We start from the raw sequence: 23,330 nt of genomic DNA, 5'->3' as shown, positions 1-23,330 counted from the left end.
CATTTCAAGTTATCTGAGAAATCAAACGGCTTTCCACAGTGGCTGAAATAGTTTGCATTTCCACCAACAGTGTATATGCATTTCCTTTTCTCCTCAGCCTCACCAGCATCTGTTTTGTTTTGTTTTGTTTTTGACTTTTAAATTCTTGCCATTCTTACTGGTATGAGATGATATCTTGTTGTGGTTTTGATATGTATTTCTCTAATGATTAGTGATGTTGAGAATTTTTTAATGTTTGTTGGACAGTTGTATGTCTCATTTTGTGAAGTGTCTGTTTATGTCCTTTGCCCATTTTTTAATAGGATTTTTTGGTTTTTGCTTGTTGGTTTGCTTCAGTTCCTTGTCTATTCTGGATATTGGAGATCTGTCAGATGTATAGTTCGCAAATATTTTCTCCCATTCTATAGGCTGTCTGTTTACTCCATTGGTAATTCCTTTTGCTGTGCAGAAGATATTTAGTTTACTTAAGTCCTACTTATCAATTTTTATTTTGTTGAAATTGCCTTTTGGACTTAGCAATAAATTATTTTCCAAAGCCTGTGTTGAGAATGGTATTTCCTAGATTTTTTCTAGGATTTTAATAATTTGAGGTATCCCACTTAAACCTTTCATCCATCTTGAGTTAATTTTTGCATGTAGTGAGATGTAAGGGTCCAGTTTTATGCTTCTGCATATGGCTAGTCAGTTATGCTAACATCATTTGTTGACTAGGGAGTCCTTTTCCTATAGCTTATGTTTGTTAATTTTGTTGAAGATGGTTGTAGATGTGCCAGTTTATTCCTAGGTTCTCTATTCTGTTCCACTGCTCTACATGTCTGTTTTTGTACTGGTATCATGTTGTATTGATTCCTATAGCTTTAAAGTATAGTTTGAAGTCAAGTGATATGATGCCTCTGACTTTGTTCTTTTCACTTAGGATTGCTTTGGCCATTCAGGCTCTTTCTTGGTTCCAAATGAATTTTAGAATAGAGTTTTCTAATTCTGTGAAAAATGACATTGGTATTTTGATAAGGATCGCATTGAATCTGTAAATTGCTTTGGGTAGTATGGCCATTTTAACTATATTGATTCCTCCAATCCATGAGCATGCAATCTTTTCAAATTATTTGTGTCATCTCTGATTTCTTTCTTTCAGCAGTGTTTTAGGTTTTGTTGTTGTTGTTGAGATCTTTCACCTCCTTGGTTAAATGAATTCCTACACTCTTCATTTTCATTGTGGCTAGTATAAATGGGATTGTGTTCTTGATTTGGTTCTCAGCTAGAATGTCATTGGTACATAAAAATGCTGCTGATTTTTGTACATTGATTTTGTATCCTGAAACTTTACTTAATTCATTTATCAGTTCCAGGAGCCTTTTGGCAGAGTCTTTAGGGCTATCCTAAGTATGGGATAATATCATCGGTGAAGAGTCATAATTTGACTTCTTCTTTTTCTATTCGGATGCCTTTTTTTCTTTCTCTTGCCTTATTGCTCTAGCTAGGGCTTTTGGTACTATGCTAAATAGGAATGGTGAGAGTGGGCACACTTGTCTTGTTCCAGTTCTCAAGGGGAATGTTTCAGCTTTTGCCATTCAGTATGATGTTGGCTGTGGGTCTGTCATAGATGGCTCTTATTATTTTAAGGTCTGCTCCTTCTATGCCTAGTCTGCTGAGAGTCATCATAAAGAGATGTTGGATTTTATAGAAGGCTTTGTCTGTGTCTGTTGAAATGATTTTTGTTTTTGATTCTGTTTATGTGGTGAAACACATTTATTGATTTGCATTGTTAAATCAACCTTGCATTTTAGAAGTAAACCCTACTTGATCTTGATGAATTAACTTTTGAGTGTACTGCTGGATTCAGCTTGCTAGTATTTTGTTGAGGATTTTTGCATCTACATTCATCAGAGATAATTAGCTTGAAGTTTTCTTTCTTTATCATGTCTCTGCCAAATTTTGGTATTAAACTGATGTTGGCTTCACAGAATGAGGTAGGGAGGAGTACATCCTCCTCGATTTTTGTAATAGTTTCAGTAGGATTTGTATCAGTTCTTTGTAAATCTAGTAGAATTCAGCTGTGAATTTATCTAATCCAAGGCTCTGTTTGGTTGGTAGGTTTTTTATTACTGATTCAATTTCCAAATTTGTTTTTGGTCTGTTCAAGGTACGAATTTCTTCCTGGTTCAAACTTGGGAGGTTGTGTATGCATCCAATAATTTATCCTTTCCTCTAGATTTTCTAAATTCTGTTCATAGTGGTGTTCATAACAGTCTCTGAGGATCTTTTGTATTTCCGTGGGATTGGTTGTAATGTCATCTTTACCATTTCCAATTGTGCTTGTTTGGATCTTCTTTTTTTTTTTTTTTTTTTTTTTTTTTTTTTTTTTTTTTTTTTTTTTTTTTTTTTTTTTATCTAGCAGTCTATCAACATTGTTTATTCTTCTGAAGAAACAACTCTCGGTTTTATTGATCTTTTGTATAGATTTGGGGGCCTCAATTTCATTCAGTTCTTCTCTAATTTTTGTTATTTCTTTTCTTCTACTACCTTTGCAGTTGCATTGTTCTTTTTTTCTGGTTCCTCTAGTTGCATTGTTAGGTCATTAATTTAAGAGCTTTCTAACTTTTCAATGTGGGCATCTGTGAACATAGACTCAATATCCTCCTTCTATCTATTTGAAATTACATATTATATATGTGATTGTTAACTATAGTCGTCCTACAGTGGTATAAAACACTAGAACTGGCTGTGCATAGTGGTTCGTGCCTGTAGCCCCAGCACTTTGGGAGGCCAAGGTGGGCGGATCACTTGAGGTCAGGAATTCGAGACTAGACTCGCCAACATGGTGAAACCCCATCTCTAATAAAATTACAAAAATTAGCTGAGCTGGTGGTGTATGCCTGTATTCCCAGCTACTCAGGAGGCAGAGGCAGGAGAATTGCCTGAACCTTGGAGGCAGACATTGCAGTGAGCCGAGATAGCACCACTGCACTCCAGCCTGAGCAACAGAGAAAGACTCTGTCTCAGAAACAAACAAAAAAACCGCTAGAACTTATTCCTATCTAGCTATAATTTTGTGTCCCTCAACAAATCTCTCTGTGTCCCCCCTTCTCTATACCTTTTCCAGCATCAAGTATCCTCTGTTCTACTTTTTATTTCTATAATATTTACTTTTTTTTTTTTTTTAGCTTCCACTTATGAGTGAGAAGATGCAGTGTGTAAGTTTCTACTCCTGGCTTATTTCACTTAATATAATCCCTCCAGTTCCATCCACGTTACAGCAAATGATAGGATCTCATTTTTTTAAATGTCTAAACAGTATTCCACTGTGTGCATGTATGTATGTATGTATGTGTGTGTGTGTGTGTGTGTGTGTGTATCACCTTTTTAATCCATTCATCTACTGTTGGACACCTAAGTTGATTCCATATCTTGGCTATTATGAATAGTGCTGCAATAAACATGGGGGTGCAGATATCTCTATGATATACAGATGTCCTTTCCTTTGGATAATTCCCAGGAGTGGGATTTTTGGGCCATCAAAACTATCTGTAGTTTTTTGAGAATCCTTCATACTCTTCTCCACAGCGGTTGTACTAGTTTACATTCCCACCAACAGTGTATGAGTTTGAAGGATATGTTTTAATATTATTTACAAGGCACGTCTACTGATGACATTTAACTTTTGAAAGATAATTTCACTAAATACAGAATTCTGACTTAGTAGTTTTTTCTTTTAACATTTGCAATATTTTACTCTAATTGCTTCTTGTCTGTATAGTAACTGAAGAGAAATCTGATCTAACTTTTACCCTTGCTTTCCTATAGGTAAGGTTTCCCCCCAACCTCCTGGCTTCTTTCAATATATTTCCTTTGTCTGCTAGGTATTTTTTTAATTTTTTTCTGTTGAATATGACATGCCTAGATGTAGATGTTTTTGGCATTTATTTTTCTTAGTGTTCACTGAGCTTCCTGGATCTGTGATTTGGTTTCTATCATTTGTTTTGTGAAATTCTCATTCATTATTGCTTCAAATATTTGTTTCATTTCTTCTTCTCTCTCTTTTCTCTCTGGTATTCCTAGTGTGTATATTTTGCAGCTTCTGCAATGGTCCCATAGTTGTTGGATATTCTGTTCTATCTTTTCCATTCTTTTTTCTCTTCACATTTCCATTTTAGAAGTTTTTATTGACATAAATTTAAGCTAATTCTTTTTCTCTTTGGCGATGTTTAGTCTATTGAGGAAGCCATCACAGGCAATCTTTAATTCTGTTAGAGTAGTTTTTATTTTATTTATTTATTTATTTTGAGATGAAATCTCACTCTGTTGCCAGGCTGGAGTGCAGTGGCGCCATCTCGGCTAACTGTAACCTCCTCCTCCCAGGTTCAAGCAATTCTCCTGCCTCAGCTTCCCGAGTGGCTGGGACTACAGGTGTGTGCCACCATGCCCAGCTAATTTTTGTGTTTTTAGTAGAGACAGGGTTTCACCATGTTGGCCAGGATAGTCTCAATCTCTTGACCTCGTGATCCACCTGCCTCAGCCTCCCAAAGTGCTGGGATTACAGGTATGAGCCACCACGCCCAGTCGAGTGTTTTTGATTTCTTGCATGTGATTTTGATTTTTTCTTACCCACATGTTCTTGAATGTCTCCCACTTTGTCCATAAGAACCCTTAGCATATTAATTATATTTGTTTTAAGTTCCCCTTCTGATAATTGCAATATATCTTCCATTTATGTGTCTGGTTCTGGTACTTCTTCTATCTCTGAAAACTGTGGTCTTTGTCTTTTATTGTGCCTTGTAATATTTTGTTGAAAGCTGGGCATAATATACTGGGCAAAAGTAACTAGAAATAGGTTTCCTAATGTAAAGTTTTATTTTTATCTGGCTTTTAGGGGTTAGGTTGTGTTTACTGTTAGCTGCAGCTTTAGGTGTCAGAAGCTAAAGTTTCCTCTGGTGTTTATGATATTGTCTCCCTTGATGTCTTTGGGGTTCCCTACTGACTTCTTAAATCAGGTCTAATATGCAGTTCTTTAGTTATATTATCCTGTTATTACACAGGAGCTCTACTGACGTGGTAGTAAGATATGGGGAGATGGAAAGTATTCTGTGTTTCTATACTTAGGTCTCTTGCCTTTAGGGAATCTCTACCCTTGGGTTATAACCTTCATAAGTGCTTCTCAGTTCCTATCCCTTCTTCAGTGGGATGGGAAGTGGAGAGAGGCTAGAGCTGGGCAAACTGCTTCCCCCAAGTGAAAGGCTAGAGCAGGCTACAGCTGGTTATTTTCCTTCTCCCAGGTTGGACAGCCTCTGGTAAAATTAAAGTCAATTAGGCTCTAGTGAAATTGTTTCCTTTGAGAACAGGTCTTATTAAGAAGAATAGAATTATCTGGTCGTATTTCAAGATGGCTGCTTTCCCCTTTCCTCTTCCAAAATCAAGTAGAGGTTTTTCCCCATTTTGACTTTGAGATCCTGAGAGAATTCCTGGAGGTAAAACTCGTAAAAGGATAGGGCCTCCCCGTACTGAGTCCACGGGATTTTTTAACCCTCAGAATTGTACACACGTACCCTCTAGCAGTTTCCCAACTGTCATTGAGATTTTCTGACTCCAGTACCGGTTCCAGCGGTGGTTTCTGCCCTTGGGTTTCTGTTCAAGCTGTGATTTTGTGTCTGCCTGTCTCTCTAATTACTGAGGCAGTGATTTGCCCTATGATGTCAATTCTCTAATGGATGTAAAAAGAAATGGTTGACTTTCAGTTTGTTATGTTTTTTTATTGTTGTGTGAACAGGAGTGATGCCTTCCAAGCTTCTTACATGCCAGACCAGAAACTGGAAATGGAGTTCCTCTATTTAAAAAAATACATAATTATTAGTTATTTTAAAGTTCTTGTTTTACTTATCAATGAGTCAACTTCTATTACCTATTTTTATTTTCATGGTTGGATATATATACACACATGGATATTGTTGAATATATATATATATGGATATTGTTGGATATATATACACATATATCTGGATATTGTTGGATATATACATATCTGGATATTTTTGTGTGTGTATATATATACACACACATATATATATAGCTTATTCGCGTATCAGTATTTTTTATTATAAACCAGACATTGTGAGTTACAAAGATTTCAGATGACCTCGCTATTCATCAGAGAGTTATCTCACTTTCCTTCGCTAGGCATTTAGGATTAGGGATTGATCACTTCAAGCCCATCAGGGACTGAATTGTACTGAAGAGGGGTTATAGTTTTAGTAAGGTTCAGTTTACATCTATTTCTTCATGGGACCTTCCAGGCTCTTGATTAACTGCTATTAAAGTGTCTATGTCTACATTCTGGAATATCTGGAGATGACTAAGCTCTGCCCTGATTTTCCTAGGACAGAGCTCCAGACTCCATCCGCATGCAACTTCAAAATAAGACAGATGTCTTGAAGGGGAGACTGGCATGTAGATGAGACAGGCCCTCTTGCCAACACATTTGTATTTTCTCTCTACTGTGGGAGATTTACTGCAACCTTTAGAAGCTTTCTTCCAAACTCCTCGGCCTCTGACACAGCTTCTAAACTCAGCAAATGTTCTTTGGGAAAAACAGACAGTGCATGTGAGGTCCCTCAAGTTTGGAATTTATGTTTCCAGCTTCACATGGTCTCCAAAGTGCTTATGCTTTTCTTCCCTCTCCCACCCACATCACCACATCCCAACCCCCAACCCCGCAACTTTCCTCCCTTCACCTTCCCACGGAGACGTTTTGCCTGGGCTAAATCTGATCCTCAGCCCACTCTCAGAATCGATAAATGCCCCTAAGGTGATTGTAAGCTCACCTCAGATATACTTTTTCTCCTCTAGAATTTTGGTTTATTAGATTTTTCTAGTTATCTTTGCAAAAGCATTAACAGGCTCTGACTTCTGACATTCAACTAGATGTAGAAGTATCCAACCCCCAGCATTTCGTGGGATGTATTGACCAAGATAAAATGTGTTCTTATTCAACAATGCCACTTCTTGACCACTTCCATTTTTAGGAATTGTAGTCTCTGAGTCATGGTGATTAGAAGTACTAATGAGGTAAATGGGAAAATGAAACTTCTACTAACATTTCATATAGTAGGGAGATGTCTGTGAAGAGTTATAACTGGTACAGATTTTGTGTTTATAAACAAGGAGACAGAAAATGCAGACAATAAAAAATGTTTTATTTAGTTTTAAAGTGGTCAGAGTACTTTATTTCTAATCTCATAACATTAACTAGCAACTGATTGAATTTTTAAGCAAATTCCACTGACCTGGTAGCTACTAGGAATACCTACTGCATTGGCAAAAACCTTTTTTAAAATCCTTTAAAATGTAAAAAACATTCTTAACTTGAGGGCCATATAAAAAGAGGCCAGTGTCAGTAATTTGCCAATCTTGATCCAGACCATGTATTGCTCTACCTCTAAACCGTAGTTGCTCCATTGGCTTAAGTCTTTTCACATAATAAAACCCTTATTATAAGGAAGTGGTGCTGTTACCAGGACAACCAGGAACTGGGCCTCTGCAATTTATTGTCAGCTGAATTCTCTGCTCTCTTGTCAATTCTCAACTCCATTTCTGGCTCACCTCAAACGGAGTCCCAAGAAAGTAAATGTTTTGCAATCTTCTTGTCCTTAGCTCTTCATTCCTCCAGAATGACATAGAGATTTGTAAATATTCACTGAAATTCAGCGGCTTCATGCCTTCTATTTCCACAAACAAATCCTGATACATTTCTCTCCTTCGATATAAAATATTTCTTTTCTGATCCATATTAGCCAACATCTTACGCTCCAAATAACCGGTAACAAAAAGTTCCATGGGTTGAGGTGAGATTATTGCTTTAGATAGAGAAGTATCTGAACATTGTTATTTACTTTGAAAACAGATACGTCAAGAAAGATAAAACATACATTTATTGTCCCTGACAATTTACAAACCAAAATATACCATAATGCAACAAACTATCTGGGTTGTGGCTTATCTCCTCAGTTGAAACACTACTGCCAATGCTAAACAATGGAACACAGTATTTGACTATTGGCTAAAGAAAATGATGTTCATACAGCTTAGATATAAATTAGTCATTGAAGCAATAGAGACTATAAGCAGTGTATGAATGCCTGAAACTTACAGAAGAATCAATACAGGCTATAAAACTCTCATTTCTTAGAATACCGTACACTTGCGTGTTTAAACTGACATCTCGAAAAGTTTTGTAAAGAGCAATTCAAACTCACAGCATGATGAATAATCTTTAGGTTTAATGAGACCTCAAGAACTAGACCAGCTTGAAGCATGTCATCTTACCTAGTTATTTAAGAAGCTAGTTTTTCCTTTTCTAACATGATTGCAGAAAAAATAAAATACAATCATTGTTCTAAGGCAATCCGCAAACTCTGTTCTTGCATTACATTTGCAAAACTGCAGACACTCAGGGGGTGTCCGATTCATGCCTGGGGCCGTGTGAAGCACCCACCTATGTGAGGAGTTTTCTTGACTCTATAAACACTTCAAGACATTCCTAGCAGTGTAGGATAGCACACATCTATCGTCTATCTTAGGTTTGGAATCATTTTTCCTCTTAAAAATAACACACTGAACCAATTAGCTTTTCTAAATCAAATTAACCTAATAGCATTCAAAAACTGACAAACATAATCTGCTTGTTCTAAGACAAAAGTGGATTAGTGAACAGAATCATATCTCTAGTCAGGTCCAAATCAAGTTATAAATTCTAACCAAACAGTGATTGCTGGAATAAGTCATATTATTAGTATGCATAGTCATACTGATCTCAAATGTAAGCAACATAGGCCTTTTCAGCAGGGAGACATAAAAGTTTAGAGTTGAAGAATGCCTTTTCGTGTTGTGGTAGAGAGCTTGTTTCCTTTGACGTACATGGCTCCCTCAAGCCTTAGGCTATTTAGTTACATCCCTTGTAGTCACAGGAAGGAATAGCACTCCTCATTTTTCTATACCATCTTTTAGACATGTTATTGTTTAATACTTTTTTTAATTGCCCACCTGCTGCTTGTTAGAATATGCACCAAAGCAAATGAGGTATGACTTAAATGCATCAAATGCTTTTCCTTAAAACAACGTTTTTATTGAAATATGAAACAAATATTTTTATTACCTTCTTTATAGAAGTATTTTTTAAAGAATAGTGATTGATAATAGTGACAGAAAGGAGGACCTATGAATTATCTATAAATTTTCTTTGTATTTGAACTATTCACAAATGCAGAAAACTTAAAAATCAAATACATTTTTCACTTGCTAATATATCTTTTTGTGAGACACTATCCTATAAAATCCACTGAGGGATGTGTCCATTTCTATTCTCTGTCAACCATTTTGGTACCACCTTTTGGACATAAAATTTAGGATTAAATTAAGGTTATCACTATTATTAAGTAAATACTAGTAGAGGCTAGACTGGCTGGTCTTCAGAAATAGCTCACACTTGAGCCGTGCCTCTCAGTACACACACTTCTGTATAGTCTCCTTTCCTTGAATCTGAGATGGCCCTGTACCTTGTTTTTAACCAGAAGAACATGGTAGAAGTGATACTGCCTGACTTCTGAGATAAAATGATAAAATTCCTTGCAGATTTTTACCTGGGTCTCTTGGAATGAGTACTCTGGAAGAAGCCAGCAGACACCATGCTGTGAGCAAATGCCCAACCTAGCCAAGCAGTGGAGCCACATGGGGAAAATGGAGATACATGGACATTCTCCAGCTATTTCAATCAACCCAGCCAAGGAGAAGACACGTGAGTGTAGATGCTATTGTAGATGTCTAAGCCAATAAAGCCTTTAGCAAGCTCCAGCCCCAGCAGCTATTTGACTTCAGTGAGAGACCCCAAGTGAGAGCCACCATATTGACCAATCAACACACGGAAGTGTGAGAGAGAATAATTACGTGCTAGCCTAAGCCACTGAATTTTGAGGGTGATCTATTACACAGCAATCAACCAAAGCAAAGATATTGGTTACTTGTTTTGGGGTTTCATTTTTAATTATAATACTCCATGGCTTCTAAACAAATTTTGCACTTATAATTTTATCCATTTATTGATAATCCTGCTGTCCTTGTTTTGTATCTACAATACTTAGATTAGATAATCTAAATGGAGAAGTGTGTGTGTGTGTGTGTGTGTGTGTGTGTGTGTGTGTATTTCACTCTATCATATATGGGTTTTGAGGAACAACTAGATTGGCTAAGAGAGGGGGAAATGCTTCTGAATATTTTAAGTAAAATTTTGATCTACAACAACTCTGCTGTAAATTTTTAATATTATTTTGAGACTTTGCATGAGCTAAAAACATCTAAAGCTAATAAAGCCAGGCATTTAAAGAAAAAAAGAGTAATTATAGGTTGCCTGTAAGAACCTCACTTACTTTATTTATTTATTTTTTAACTTATCATTTTAGATACCCTCTGACTTTTAATTGTAGTGTTTAGATGTTGATCTGTATTTACATGTCAAACATTTAAAGTAACTCTTTTGCCTGAAACAAGGAATACCAAGATAGATAAATTGAATAAGAGGAGTGGTCTTGAGCACCATAAAAAATACTACGTTTCAGCTGGCCATGGTGGCTCACCCCTGTAATCCCAGCACTTTGGGAGGCCACAGCAAATGGATCACGAGGTCAGGAGATCGAGACCATCCTGACTAACACAATGAAACCCGTCTCTACTAAAAATACAAAAAAAAAAAAAAATAGCCAAAAAATATGGGTGCGTGGTGGCATGCACCCATAGTCTCAGCTACTCGGAAGGCTGAGGTAGGAGAATTGCTTGAATCTGGCAGGTGAGGGTTGCAGTGAGCCGAGATTGCACCACTGCTCTCCAGCCTGGGCGACAGAGCGAGACTCCATTTCAAAGAAAAAACAAAAAGATGTTTCAAAATCTACACAGAAAAGAAAAAGAGGGGAGAAGAAAACTAAAAAGATAAGAAAAATACTGAACAAGACGATGGTTGGTGAAGGGGATATTGCTCTAGTACTAGTATTTCTTTAGGTAGCTGTTTAATGTTGTCTCTGAATAAGGAGATCTTTTATGGCAGTTAACAATCTAGTTTATGAAAAAAATGGGAAATTACTGTATGTTAGTGAGCCAGGCAGATGTATATAGTATGGATAGGGTTCTCTCTTTAAAATCACAGAACTGGAAAGAGCCAAACATTTAGCATTAACCTCATAAGCACTTGATGGTCACGTGGGTGCTCACCAGGCAATACGCCCCAGCTATCAAACAGAATGCATTAACTTGCTGTATACTAAGAGTGCTCCCCTAGTAAGCTGGAAAAAGTTGTATTTATGTCATGTTTAATTTATATAGTGTAGACATCGTGAATAATTAAAGTTAATAACTACTCAATGTCAGTGTTTATATATGACTAGCAGCCACTATTTTTTGGTTCTTCAAGAAGAAAGGTACATGTCTTAGAAAAACTTGATACAGGAAAATATCAGTGTTCTCACTTCAGAGTCATTCCTTTGGGAAAAAAATAAAGGCTACAAATTTCGTAACTACATGTTAAGCCTTGGTGTAGGCATTGATAAAATTTGGATGTTTGTCCCCTCCAAATCTCATATTGAAATGTAATCCCCAGTGGAGACAGGTCCTGGTAGGAGGTGTTTGCGTCCTGGGGTCAGATCTCTCATGAATGGCTTGGCGTTTTCCTTGGGACAATGAGTGAGTTCTTGCAAGATCTGGTTGTTTAAGAGTCTGGCACCTCCTCCCTCTCTCTCTTGCTTCGCTCTCACCATGTGACATGCTTGCTCTCCCTTCACCTTCTGCTGTGATTGGAAGCTTACTGAGGCCCTCACCACGCGCAGATGCTGGAACTATGCTTATACAGCCTGCAGAACTGTGAGCCAGTTAAACCTATTTTCAAATTACCCAGCCTCAGGTATTTCATTATAGCAATGCAAGCATGGGCTAACATGGGCATAGAGGACATATAGCAGCTACATTTGACTGAGATGTAGAGCAAAGGTGGTATCAGAGAAGGTTAGCATTGAGCTTAGTTCTTTAGAGTGAGTAAGTTACCATGATGGTAAAGGAGTATGGGTGCAAAGTAAGGAGTGGAGAAGTACGTTTTAAGTAGAGGAAATTATTTAGAACAGGGCCCGAATGTCTCCCCTAGGTGTTGCCATGTATTGTATCTGAACATCTTATATAGTATTTGTCATTTGATGATGTAAAATCAGTTTCTTATTGTTTGCTTCTTTCTCTAGATTGCAAGCTTAGGGGACAGAAATAATACATCACTCATGTTTGAGTCCTAATTCCTCATACAGTCTTTGGCATAAATAATAGGTACTCAGTAATTACTATAAATAAAGAAAGAAAATAATTATGTAAAAATGGATAACATTTGTTATAACAGTTTGATTTAGATATTTATGAGAGTGTTAGAGCTCCCTGTTAGATTGTAAGACTTTTTAGGGAAGGGGTCTTGCATTAGTTTTATCCTTTATATGGTGCCTGACTCATAGTTAGAACCCTGTGGAAAGCAAATTATAGTCCTTTACATTTCTTTAATCAGCCAGGGCCTAATTTAAGCCTATAAGTTTATATAAAGTGCAGAAATTATTACAATAAATAATCTTGAAGACAGCAGAATTCTGCATTACAAATACGAGGCTGCCATATTTCTGTGTTTCTGGTTGCCTAGAAACAAAAATGTGAAGTTGTATGCAGCTATAAGAGTTTGTACTCATAAGATATTTTATGCAAAGTTCAGCCTGCCTCTCTGGGTTTGGAAAGCATCGATTCTGAAGAGCTTCAGACAATAATGTGGTCTTCATAGTTGCAAGTTTGGAAAGTTCAGCTTGTTTTTTACGGTACTACCGGCATATCCAATGAGCTAAAGAAAATAATTCTTCATTTAAAGTATCCACAGCAGACCAATAACAATATTGGACAGTAACAGCTGCTCTAAATTTACTGATTTTTAACAAACATTTCAGGCTTTACATAATGACTGCTATGGACTGGATATTCGTTCCCTGCAAACCTCATGTTGAAATTTGGTCCTCAGTGTTGGAGGTGGGCCCAATGGGAGGTATTTGGGTCATGGAGATGGATCTCTCAAGAATAAATAAATGTGGTCCCTCAGGCGTGAATGAGTTCTCACTCTATTAGTTCCCACCAGAGCTAGTTGTTAAAAAGAGCCTGGCACCTCACACTCACACTCTCTCTCTCTCTCTCTCTCTGTCTGTCTGTCTCTCTCTCTCTCTCGCTCGCTTCCTCTCACAACATGTGATATCTGCACACACTGGCTTTTACCTTCTGCCATGAGTAGAAGCAGCCTGAGGCCCTCAGCAGAAGGACATGCTGGTGCCATGCTTCTCATATGGCCTGTGGAACCAGGAGCTAAATAAACTATTTGTATTTAGAAATTACCCAGCCTCAGGTATTCCTTTATAACAACACAAAATAGACTAAGACAATAACGTTAAACATTGGAGAGTAGGGGAAAGGGAAAAATAGGGGAAATTTGATATTTGGCATCTGAGAAACCAGTGTTGTCAAGTTAACAGAATTATAATTTGGACCTCTTGACAAGTAACTAGTGGGTAAGGAGAGGCAGTGGCAATGCTGGGTAGCGGACTGTTTAATTTCCAGTTTTAAGTGCCCATGTTTTCCCTGCTATAATTTTCACTGGATAGACAGGTATGCAATATGACATTGCAAAAGTAATGGGCTAGGAGTCAGCAGTCTTAAGCTATATCTGCCCTTTTCCTGACCTCAGGAATTTATACACATAAGTAAAGATAATTTTGTCCCCATGGAAAGAAAGCCAGTCTGCTGATTTGATCTGCTTTTCTGTAACTGCTGCAGCAGGAGAGGGGGTATCAGGAAGAGCAAAGAAGATTGAAATTAGCTTTTGAAATGAAAGCAGGAAAACTGGAGGATCTGTTCTGGGGAAATCAATGAACGTTTAGCTATTCTTTTGGACACAGCTGGGAGCAGCTTCCCAGCAAGAGTTTATATGTCCTCCAAGAGCAATTTCTCACGTGTCAACTCATTTTAACATTCACAACAGTGCTTGAGGTAGTCAGGCTAGGTGGTATATCAAGTGAACAACTTGAGGCTCAGAGAGATTAAGTGACAATGTAACACAGTGACCCAAAAGAGCTGACTTAGAAACCAGGTCTCTTGACATCAATGCTACTGCTATTTCTGTTGCAACATCCTCCTTTATTTGTAGTGGTGGAGATCTTAATTATAATTCCCATGGACAAGTCTAGAGCTTATCAAATACTGCCTGCTGTGCCTTTTTGTGTATATTCCTACCATATCATAAGAACCTGGAGAATATTTGTTAGGGTCACCCCAACCAGACCATTCCCTTCCCCTCCCACAGGCCTTTCAATACAGTCTCTTACACTCTCCACACAGCTACCCCAGGGCAAAAGACAAATCCCCTCTTCACTGACGCCCTCCAGTAACTGTTTGTCCAGACAGTTACAGGGCAGTTAACATGTCTGTTCACCACGCATAACAAAGCTGACAAAGAACATCTCCAGGATGCAGTCAAGACACCTGTACCCCCGACTCAGCTCCCCAACCCCAACTCAGCCCTCCTTCACACCCAACTCAGCTCCCCCACCCTGACTCAGCCCTCCTTCACACCCAACTCAGCTCCCCCACCCTGACCCAGTTTGTCGCCCTATAAAGCCCTGCTGTAGTCTGTAAGTGGGGCTGCCTCCTCTGCTTTTGTCAGGAGGTAGCCTAGCAGGACTGACAATAAATCAGCCTCCCTGAAACTTGAGTCTATTGGCCTCATTCCTTTCTCAGCTGTCCTTCCAATTATCCCTTCCAATACTATTTTTGTAGTACCCAGAATTTAATAAGTGTTCAACAGAGATGTATTAATTGCTTGATTAGATGCTAACAGTATTCAGTCATGGAGTTTATAAAATAGTAAACAGGATTGTTACAGAAACATACATTATGACATTATTGGTGAGCAAGGCGTGGTTGTTAATACTTTTTTGATTAAAGGTTCCTTGAATGATTGTTTTAATTATTTCACAAATCTATGTTAAGATGATCTACCCTTAGCTTCTCTGGACTGTGTTTTATAAAGTTTAGATAATAAAGCTTGGTACTTTTCTATTGTCTTCAGAAATTCTGTTTTTGAGCTAATATAGATAAATGGACCTCAGGTTCCAGCTCTGTATTATCAACTGCACACCAGGGCAATAAATGATAGCTTTCCTGTAAGAAAGATTTTTTTTTGTAAGAAAGCTATCATTTATTTAGATTTATGGTGCCGGAAACTACACTGAGTCCTTTGAAAATTTAAACTAATTTAATTCTTACAACAGCACTGTATTATAGATACTACTCTCTACCTCTCAGATCAGGATGCTAATGTTCAGAGAACTGAAGATGCCCTAAGTCACATAGCTAATTCTGGTATTTGTGTTTGACTGAGTCTTTTTTATTCCATAATTTTGTGTGTGTGTGTGTGTGCGTGTGTGTGTGTAAGTGCAGAGAAATCCAAACGATTGTGTATTGACCATCTAGATTCAGTAAGTGTTAATATCTGGTCTCTTTCTTCTTCAGAGCTTTTATTTAACTTTTCACATTAAAAAAATAAAAAAATGCTTAATATTATTAAGCATTAATACATTGCTAAGTAATATATTATAGTTTTTTATTTATACACTTAAGACAACATATATTGACTTTTTACTGTGATAGACTAGAATTTAATTCAGTTATATCAATCCTTTCTCTACCAATATCATTGTATCATCTTTTGTTTTCATAAATATTATTCTAACTCACTTTAAATTTTATATCAAGCCCTATTAAATAATGGATTTAAACCTCTATCTGTTCCTTCAATTAGAGCCATAATTCTTTAAGATAATGGTATTAGTATCTTTACCCTTCCTTCCATTTAATGTCTCCCTATACCAACAACCTCCTTACTTCTGTCATTTTTACTTTTACCTTATAAAAATTTATAATATTTTCAATTATTGTGATCATAATTAAGCCTTTCACGCTCTGTACATAGGTAGATTTTAAAAGTTGAAATGGCAAACTGTGTTTAAGTTATCATGATGATCTAACTACCACAGGGCTATTTAGTGAGATATTATCATTTCCATCTACATTTCTATTACAGATACCACTCACTATTTTGGAGATATCCAAAGGAAAGTACTCTTAGCATCATGTTCAAATGATGAGTCTCTTCATACCCAACCCTATGCTTAAAACCATGATATAATTTTTATTTACTTCATATTTTGACAGTGTATTTCTTGAGTTTTATTTGGCTTTCTATAATTTCTGCTTCTGTTTTTCACTATTACTGGTAATAGAAAATCACAGTATTTTTCCAATTCATATTTATTCTCTCAATTGGCTGTCGCCCATGCCGTTCTACTTGACTCTCGTTGACTTTTGTTTCCTGAAATTTGAGTAGTGTTTTTTTTCTTGCATTTTTAAAAATTTTTATCCAGTTCTTGATATTTCTAGTCTCTCTCACACAGTTACTATTATTGTATGGTGTTCTCTTTATTTCCCAGAGGTTTATTCTTGCAGAGTTTTGCATCTTCCTGCTCCAATATTAACTGGTTGCTTCCTAGATCTGCTATGCAGTTGCAGTCCTGGCACTTCCATTCACTCTTCTCCTGGGCGTTCAGCCACTGTTTCCTGAATCTCATGACTTCCTCTTTCTTATATTTTGTCTTATTTTTTAGAATACACCCTCAAGAAGCTTCCTAGGAAAGTGAGTGTGGGAGGTAAATTTTCTAAATCCTTGTATGCTGAAAATGTAGGCAAGTCGTCTCTCTCCCAGTAGATTGGTTGTTTTACTAAGTATATTTTTCTAGGTTAAAAATCATTTCCCTCAGAGCATTGTTGTTTTCAAGCATTGCATGCTGCTTATGGGAAATCTGACACCAATTTGATTCTGCATCTTTTTAAAAACATTTTATAAAGTATGTTTCTCTGGAAATTTTAAGAATACTTAATGTGAGAAAATTTCACAATGATATGTCTAAGTACATTTAATTTGTCAGTATTTGGTCAGCCTCTAAATTGCAAGACTCATTGCTTTGTTTAATTCTGGAAGGTTTTCTTTGCTTTCCTAATTTCCTTCCTACCATTTCTTTAAAAAACATCTATTAATTTGATGTTAGAACTCCTGTTTTATACATCTTATTTTCTTCCTTCTCATATTTCTGTCTTTGTCCTTATAATAGTGCAGGGGCCTTTGAAAAGAGTATGCTGAGAATAGATAGGGCTCAAGGACAGTATCTCCAATTGAACTTTTAATGAACTCCCGTAGGCGCCAAGAAGGCGGGCAGATAAAGAAGAGCATAGAAACAAGGAACTGAGTAGAAGGTTACATGTGGGAAAAGAAAGTTTGTTTTGCATTGCATTCTTTCTGCTGACCTGGGGTTTATGGAGTATAAATAAAGTGAAGCGGAGGCTCTGAGTGTGGCCGCCATGTTCTCTGTGTGTCTTTGTCTTTTGTGTGTTCTCTCATTCTCCACCATCCCCGGCACGGACCCCAACATAATAGGTTATGGAACCTTTTATCAATTTTTATATTTCAATTCTGGATTTCTTTTTTGTAATCGTAAATTCTGTCTTCTGTTCCTTATTCGTGACATCCTTTTCTTACTTGATGTATAAAACATCTTCAAAATCAAAGTGGATCTAGTTAGAATTATAATGTAACTTTTTTTTTTAACCTTTCCTGATAAAGGTTTTTTTCTTGGATCGGTTTCTCTATCTTACATTTTCTCATGCAGGCTTTCCTCAAAAGGCGGTAATGTGTTGTTGCCTGTTCAAACTTAAATGTGAAGAAATAAGATAGATGGCTAACTCTGTCCTCTGGGCCAACTCTGTCCTCTGGGCCAACAGCAGGATTTGTTTCAGCTTGAAAGGTCAGGAAGTTGTTTTGCTAGACTTGCTCAACATGCCAGAATGCAAGACTTTCTTCTGGATACCAGTATCCAAATAAATTTGCCTGGTTCTCGCTAGACAGCATATTCAATTTCAGTTTTAAAAAGAACTGTGCTTTTTTGGAAACTGGATGTGAATGTCTGGCTGGAGATCATCCTGAATGTAGATGCAAGAGGGGCTTGAGGACCCTAAGTGAACAATGTAGAAATCTTTGGTAAATATTCATCTTGTTAGTCCTGTGTATCACTCCTTTCCATCCATCACCACCGCTTCCCTCTCAGATTCTCGAGTTTCTCTTATATTCTTCTTGGCACCCATGCCCTTTCACAATTCAGCCTCCTCTGCATATATTTATGTCCCTTTATCATCTACCAGAAATCTATTGACATTTTTTGTCCATGCTATCCCTCCTATTTTAGTTGTTATAGTTGAAAAACTAAAATTTCTTATGTTTAGTGGAGATTTAGGAGAAAAAGATATAGACACATATGTTTTATCTACTGTGTTAATTTCCTATGCCTGGAAAATATTTGTAGTTTAGAACAACAAATAAATTATCCTTTCACAGATCTAGAGGACAGAAATTTAAAATAAGGATCACTGAGCTGAAATGAAAGTGACAACAGGTTCATGCTCCCTCAAGAGGACTGAGGTGAGAATTTACATCCTGACCTTTTCCAGTGTTTAGAACTTCATTTCTTGTATTGTTTAGCCCATGGCCCCTTCCTCCGCCTTCAAAGACAGTTACAAAACATATTCTCTTTTGACTCTACTTCCCTCTGCTTCTTTCACTCGTTTCTTTCTATTCTGTGTCAAGTCTCTCTCTCTGCTTCTCCTTATAAGGATTCCTGTGATTGCATTAGGGCCCACCTGGATAATCCAGGATAATCTTCTCATCTTAAGATTCTGAATTTAATTATACCTGCTTAGCTTTTTTATTTGCCATGTAATATGCCATTTACAAATCCTGGTGATCAAAAGATATCTTTTGTAGGGCCATTATGCAGCCTACCATATTGACCATTTTGAATGCCATGTATATTGGCTTTTTAAAGCTCTTAAGAGAGAAAATAAATGTAGTAAGGGATTTCTCCAGTATACATTTACTGAGGAATGTTTAGACTTTTAAAGCTGGGCTTGTCTTTTTAATGTCAAAAATGATTTGATTTCCCACTGACCTTTGGCAAAAGAATCCCTTCTGTTACCATTTGCCTCCATGAAATTTTCCTGGAGAAAATGAGGTAATAACTGATTTTCACTAAATAAAACACTGATGATTTTATATTATGAACAATTATATAAATAAAACACTGATGATTTTATATTATGAACAATTATTCCTATACACCTGTTCCTTTCCTATTCATTTTTTTCTCTATTATATATTAATTTGCGATACCACCTACATAATTCAGGGTCTATAAGCTAAAACTGACCACATTTTCTCAATACCCCCTGCCACAATTTTTGCATATGCTTTGAATGATGATCAGATTTTTCTCTAATAAAATAATAATAGCTATAATTAAAGAGCTCCTTTTAATTTCCACTTGACATTTACTGTTTGATATTTTAAATTATTTTAATATCTTTATTAAATTCCTCATTCTGGTTACATTGTTTTTTTCATTTCATTAAATTGTTTCTCTGTTTTATTGAAGTTTGCTGAACTTCATTAAAATAGTTATTTTGAATCATTTGTCAGTCATTTTATACATTTCCATTTCTTTAGGGTCAGTCACTAGCACCTTACTTTGTCCATTTGGTGATGTCTTATTTCCCTGATTGTTCTTGATTCTTGTTATTGTACACTAATGTCTGGACATCTGAAGAAGTGGGTACAGAACTGGGTTATTCCAGTTTTCACAGGCTGGCTTTTTCTTGGAAAACCCTGTAGCAGGTATAGTACTGGTATAGGTGGTAGCCTGGGGCAGATATTGCTGTCATAGTATTGCCAGAAGCCTGTGGCCTGCTATGACAAATGTGTGCTAAAGCAGATGATAAGCCTGAGGCAGCTGTGACTAATATAATACTGAAGTGCCTATAGTCAGGGGCCACTTAGAGCTGTCCAGAGCCCAAAGCTGCTGACATTGGTCTGGTGTTCGTGCAGGCCATAGGTCAAGTTCACCATACAAGCTTGAAGCCTGGAGCTGTGTGATTCCACCTCATGCCAGGGTGGGTCTAGGGGCTCAGTCTGTGATACTGGCCAGTATATGGGTCCTTGGGGAGTCTGCCCAGTGCTGGGTTTTACTCCAGTGGGCCCAATGTGGGTCCAAGACAAAGTCCTGTGCTCACTTCCCTTTCTTTCCCCCAAGCAGATGCTATCTCTCTCCATACTGTGCTGCCTGCGACTGCGGAAAGGGGGATGTGAGTAATGTAAAATTGTCCTTTCTACCCTATTCAATGCATCTTTTTACATCATTGTGCCACAACCAGAAACTGTGATTTCTCACCTGGTTTTCTTAGCTCTTGTGAAGGTATTTTCATCTGTGGACAATTGTTTAAATTGGTTTTTCTGTGTGTGTGGAGATAATGCTTCAAAGTCCTACTCCACTATCTTGTTCCATTTACCTTTACATTTACTATCAAATATGACCCTTATAGACTCTGTGTGATCATTATTTATTATTATCCCCAATTCACAGATTGGGAAACAGACTCTGGGATGAGAAGTGACTTCTTCAAAACCATGAAGTTAATGAATGGAAGACCCATATTTTAAACTAAGTCTAAATAGTACCAGAATTCAGTCTTTCAATTACACACCACTATTGGAACTGTTTTTGAGCTAAAAATGCTACAGATTTGAATCTTTTGCAAAACCTGCTTATTTGTGGCTGCATTTAAATAATGTGACTCTAAACACAGATGACAGCAGCAAAATTTAAAATGTGAAATATAAAAAAAGCCAAAGAGATTGTGTAAGCTCTTGAAAAGACAGCTTCAACAACCCCTTCCACGTATTAGGTAATTTATAAAATGCCTGTGTTTGGAAAAATTCATTCTTCCTTCTTTGTTTGTTGCAAGCAATTCTCTTTTGTCATAAAGACTCCTTTGCTTTGGCAAAATAACTCAGAGCAAAAATTTAAAAGTGTATTTAAGAACATGTTCATTCTGCTGTAGGAAGTAAAATTTTAGAAGTTCGACAGTTGGGCATCCAGATTTGAAGAAGAAAAAAATAGTAGGCATGCCAACATTTCATTTAGAAATAGAAAACACATTCCAAAATTAGGAAAAGGTGACAATCAATTCAGAAAATTACTTATGAGCTGATACGTAATTACATGCTTTGAATTCCATTTTGAGTATGCAATATTTTACAGGGTTCTAAGTAGAGATCTGAAAAGATACAATGGTCCAAATAGTCCCCACCCTTCCTGCCAAAAAATATTCAGAATTGGCACAGATTTAGCAAATATTTCCAGAGAAAATACTTCTGATACAACTGAGAAATTAATGTGTTGGTGATTCGAATTAACAAGACTACCAAAATTTTCAATATACCTTAGTCTAAAACAAAAGAGAAAACAAGTTATTTATTTATATCCTAAAGTTTGACATTTTACATTTATGTTTTGCTTCTCCTAGAAATATCTGCGTGCTTTATTTTAGTCTGTCCAGATCCTTCTCATCTTCTAATTCAACTAACGCTGATCACATGGCTTATTTATGTCACGCATTACATTTCTAGTGCCTCCTCTTTTATCTTCCAAAGAAACCTCTGACATAAGTACTATCACTGATTTTTTCAGATGAGGAGACCAAAAGTCAGAGAAATGAGGTGATTTCCCTAAAATCATACCACTGGGAAATAGTGGAAGCCAGATTTAAAACAACATCTTCTGATTTACAGGGTAATTTAAGATTTGATTTCTTAGCTACCTCAGCATACAATGATCTACATTACTATGTGTAATAGATTTGTGTTACATTCTATATGATTTTTTTTGTATCTTTACTTTTTTTCATTTTTTTTATTATTATTATACTTTAAGTTCTAGGGTACATGTGCATAACGTGCAGGTTTGTTACATATATATACTTGTGCCATGTTGGTGTGCTGCACCCATCAACTCATCAGCACCCATCAACTTGTCATTTACATCAGGTATAACTCCCAATGCAATCCCTCCTCCTCCCCCTGCCCCATAATAGGCCCTGGTGTGTGACGTTCCCCTTCCCAAGTCCAAGTGATCTCATTGTTCAGTTCCCACCTATGAGTGAGAACATGCGGTGTCTGGTTTTCTGTTCTTGTGATAGTTTGCTGAGAATGATGGTTTCCAGCTGCATCCATGTCCCTACAAAGGACACAAACTCATCCTTTTTAATGGCTGCATAGTATTCCATGGTGTATATGTGCCGCATTGTCTTAATCCAGTCTGTCACTGATGGACATTTGGGTTGATTCCAAGTCTTTGCTATTGTGAATAGTACCGCAATGAACATACGTGTGCATGTGCCTTTATAGCAGCATGATTTACAATCCTTTGGGTATATACCCAGTAATGGGATGGTTGGGTCATATGGTACTTCTAGTTCTAGATCCTTGAGGAATCGCCATACTGTTTTCCATAATGGTTGAACTAGTTTACAATCCCACCAACAGTGTAAAAGTGTTCCTATTTCTCCACATCCTCTCCAGCACCTGTTGTTTCCTGACTTTTTAATGATCGCCATTCTAACTGGTGTGAGATGGTATCTCATTGTGGTTTTGATTTGCATTTCTCTGATGGCCAGTGATGTCGAGCATTTTTTCATGTGTCTGTTGGCTGTATGAATGTCTTCTTTTGAGAAATGTCTGTTCATATCCTTTGCTCACTTTTTGATGGGGTTGTTTTTTTCTTGTAAATTTGAGTTCTTCGTAGGTTCTAGATATTAGCCCTTTGTCAGATGAGTAGATTGCAAAAATTTTCTCCCATTCTGTAGGTTGCCTGTTCACTCTGATGGTAGTTTCTTTTGCTGTGCAGAAGCTCTTTAGTTTAATTAGATCCCATTTGTCAATTTTGGCTTTTGTTGCCGTTGCTTTTTGTGTTTTAGACATGAAGTCCTTGCCCATGCCTATGTCCTGAATGGTATTACCTAGGTTTTCTTCTAGGGTTTTTATGGCATTAGGTCTAACATTTAAGTCTCTAATCCATCTTGAGTTAATTTTCATATAAGGAGTAAGGAAAGGATCCAGTGATTAAATCCTTTTTTAAATTAAAGTTCTCTTCTCAAATAGAACACAAAATGTTTAAGACAAGAGGCCTTGTATCATGCTTTTACCGTATCTTCCACACTGCCCTGTACAATGATAGACATATAGTTGGAGCTCAGCAAATCAATAATCAGTCCTAGATACATTCAAATAGATCCTTAAGCAA

At 36.9% G+C, this 23,330-nt stretch overlaps 1 long non-coding RNA gene across 1 annotated transcript in view; it reads left to right on the top strand.

The window, feature by feature from the left end:
• Window positions 1–9,784, top strand: part of LOC126941019 (uncharacterized) — a 70,808-nt gene extending 61,024 nt beyond the window's left edge. Inside the window, exon 3 of the long non-coding RNA XR_007721050.1 lies at window positions 9,622–9,784. This is a non-coding gene — a long non-coding RNA (uncharacterized LOC126941019). The remainder of the gene's footprint in view (window positions 1–9,621) is intronic.
• Window positions 9,785–23,330: the final 13,546 nt, after the last annotated feature.

The sequence above is a fragment of the Macaca thibetana genome, chromosome 18, assembly GCF_024542745.1.
Source record: "Macaca thibetana thibetana isolate TM-01 chromosome 18, ASM2454274v1, whole genome shotgun sequence".
NCBI classification, from domain to species: Eukaryota; Metazoa; Chordata; class Mammalia; order Primates; family Cercopithecidae; genus Macaca; species Macaca thibetana.
The sequence above is the reverse complement of the archived record's forward strand: the minus strand, read 5'-3'. Positions and strand labels throughout refer to the sequence as shown.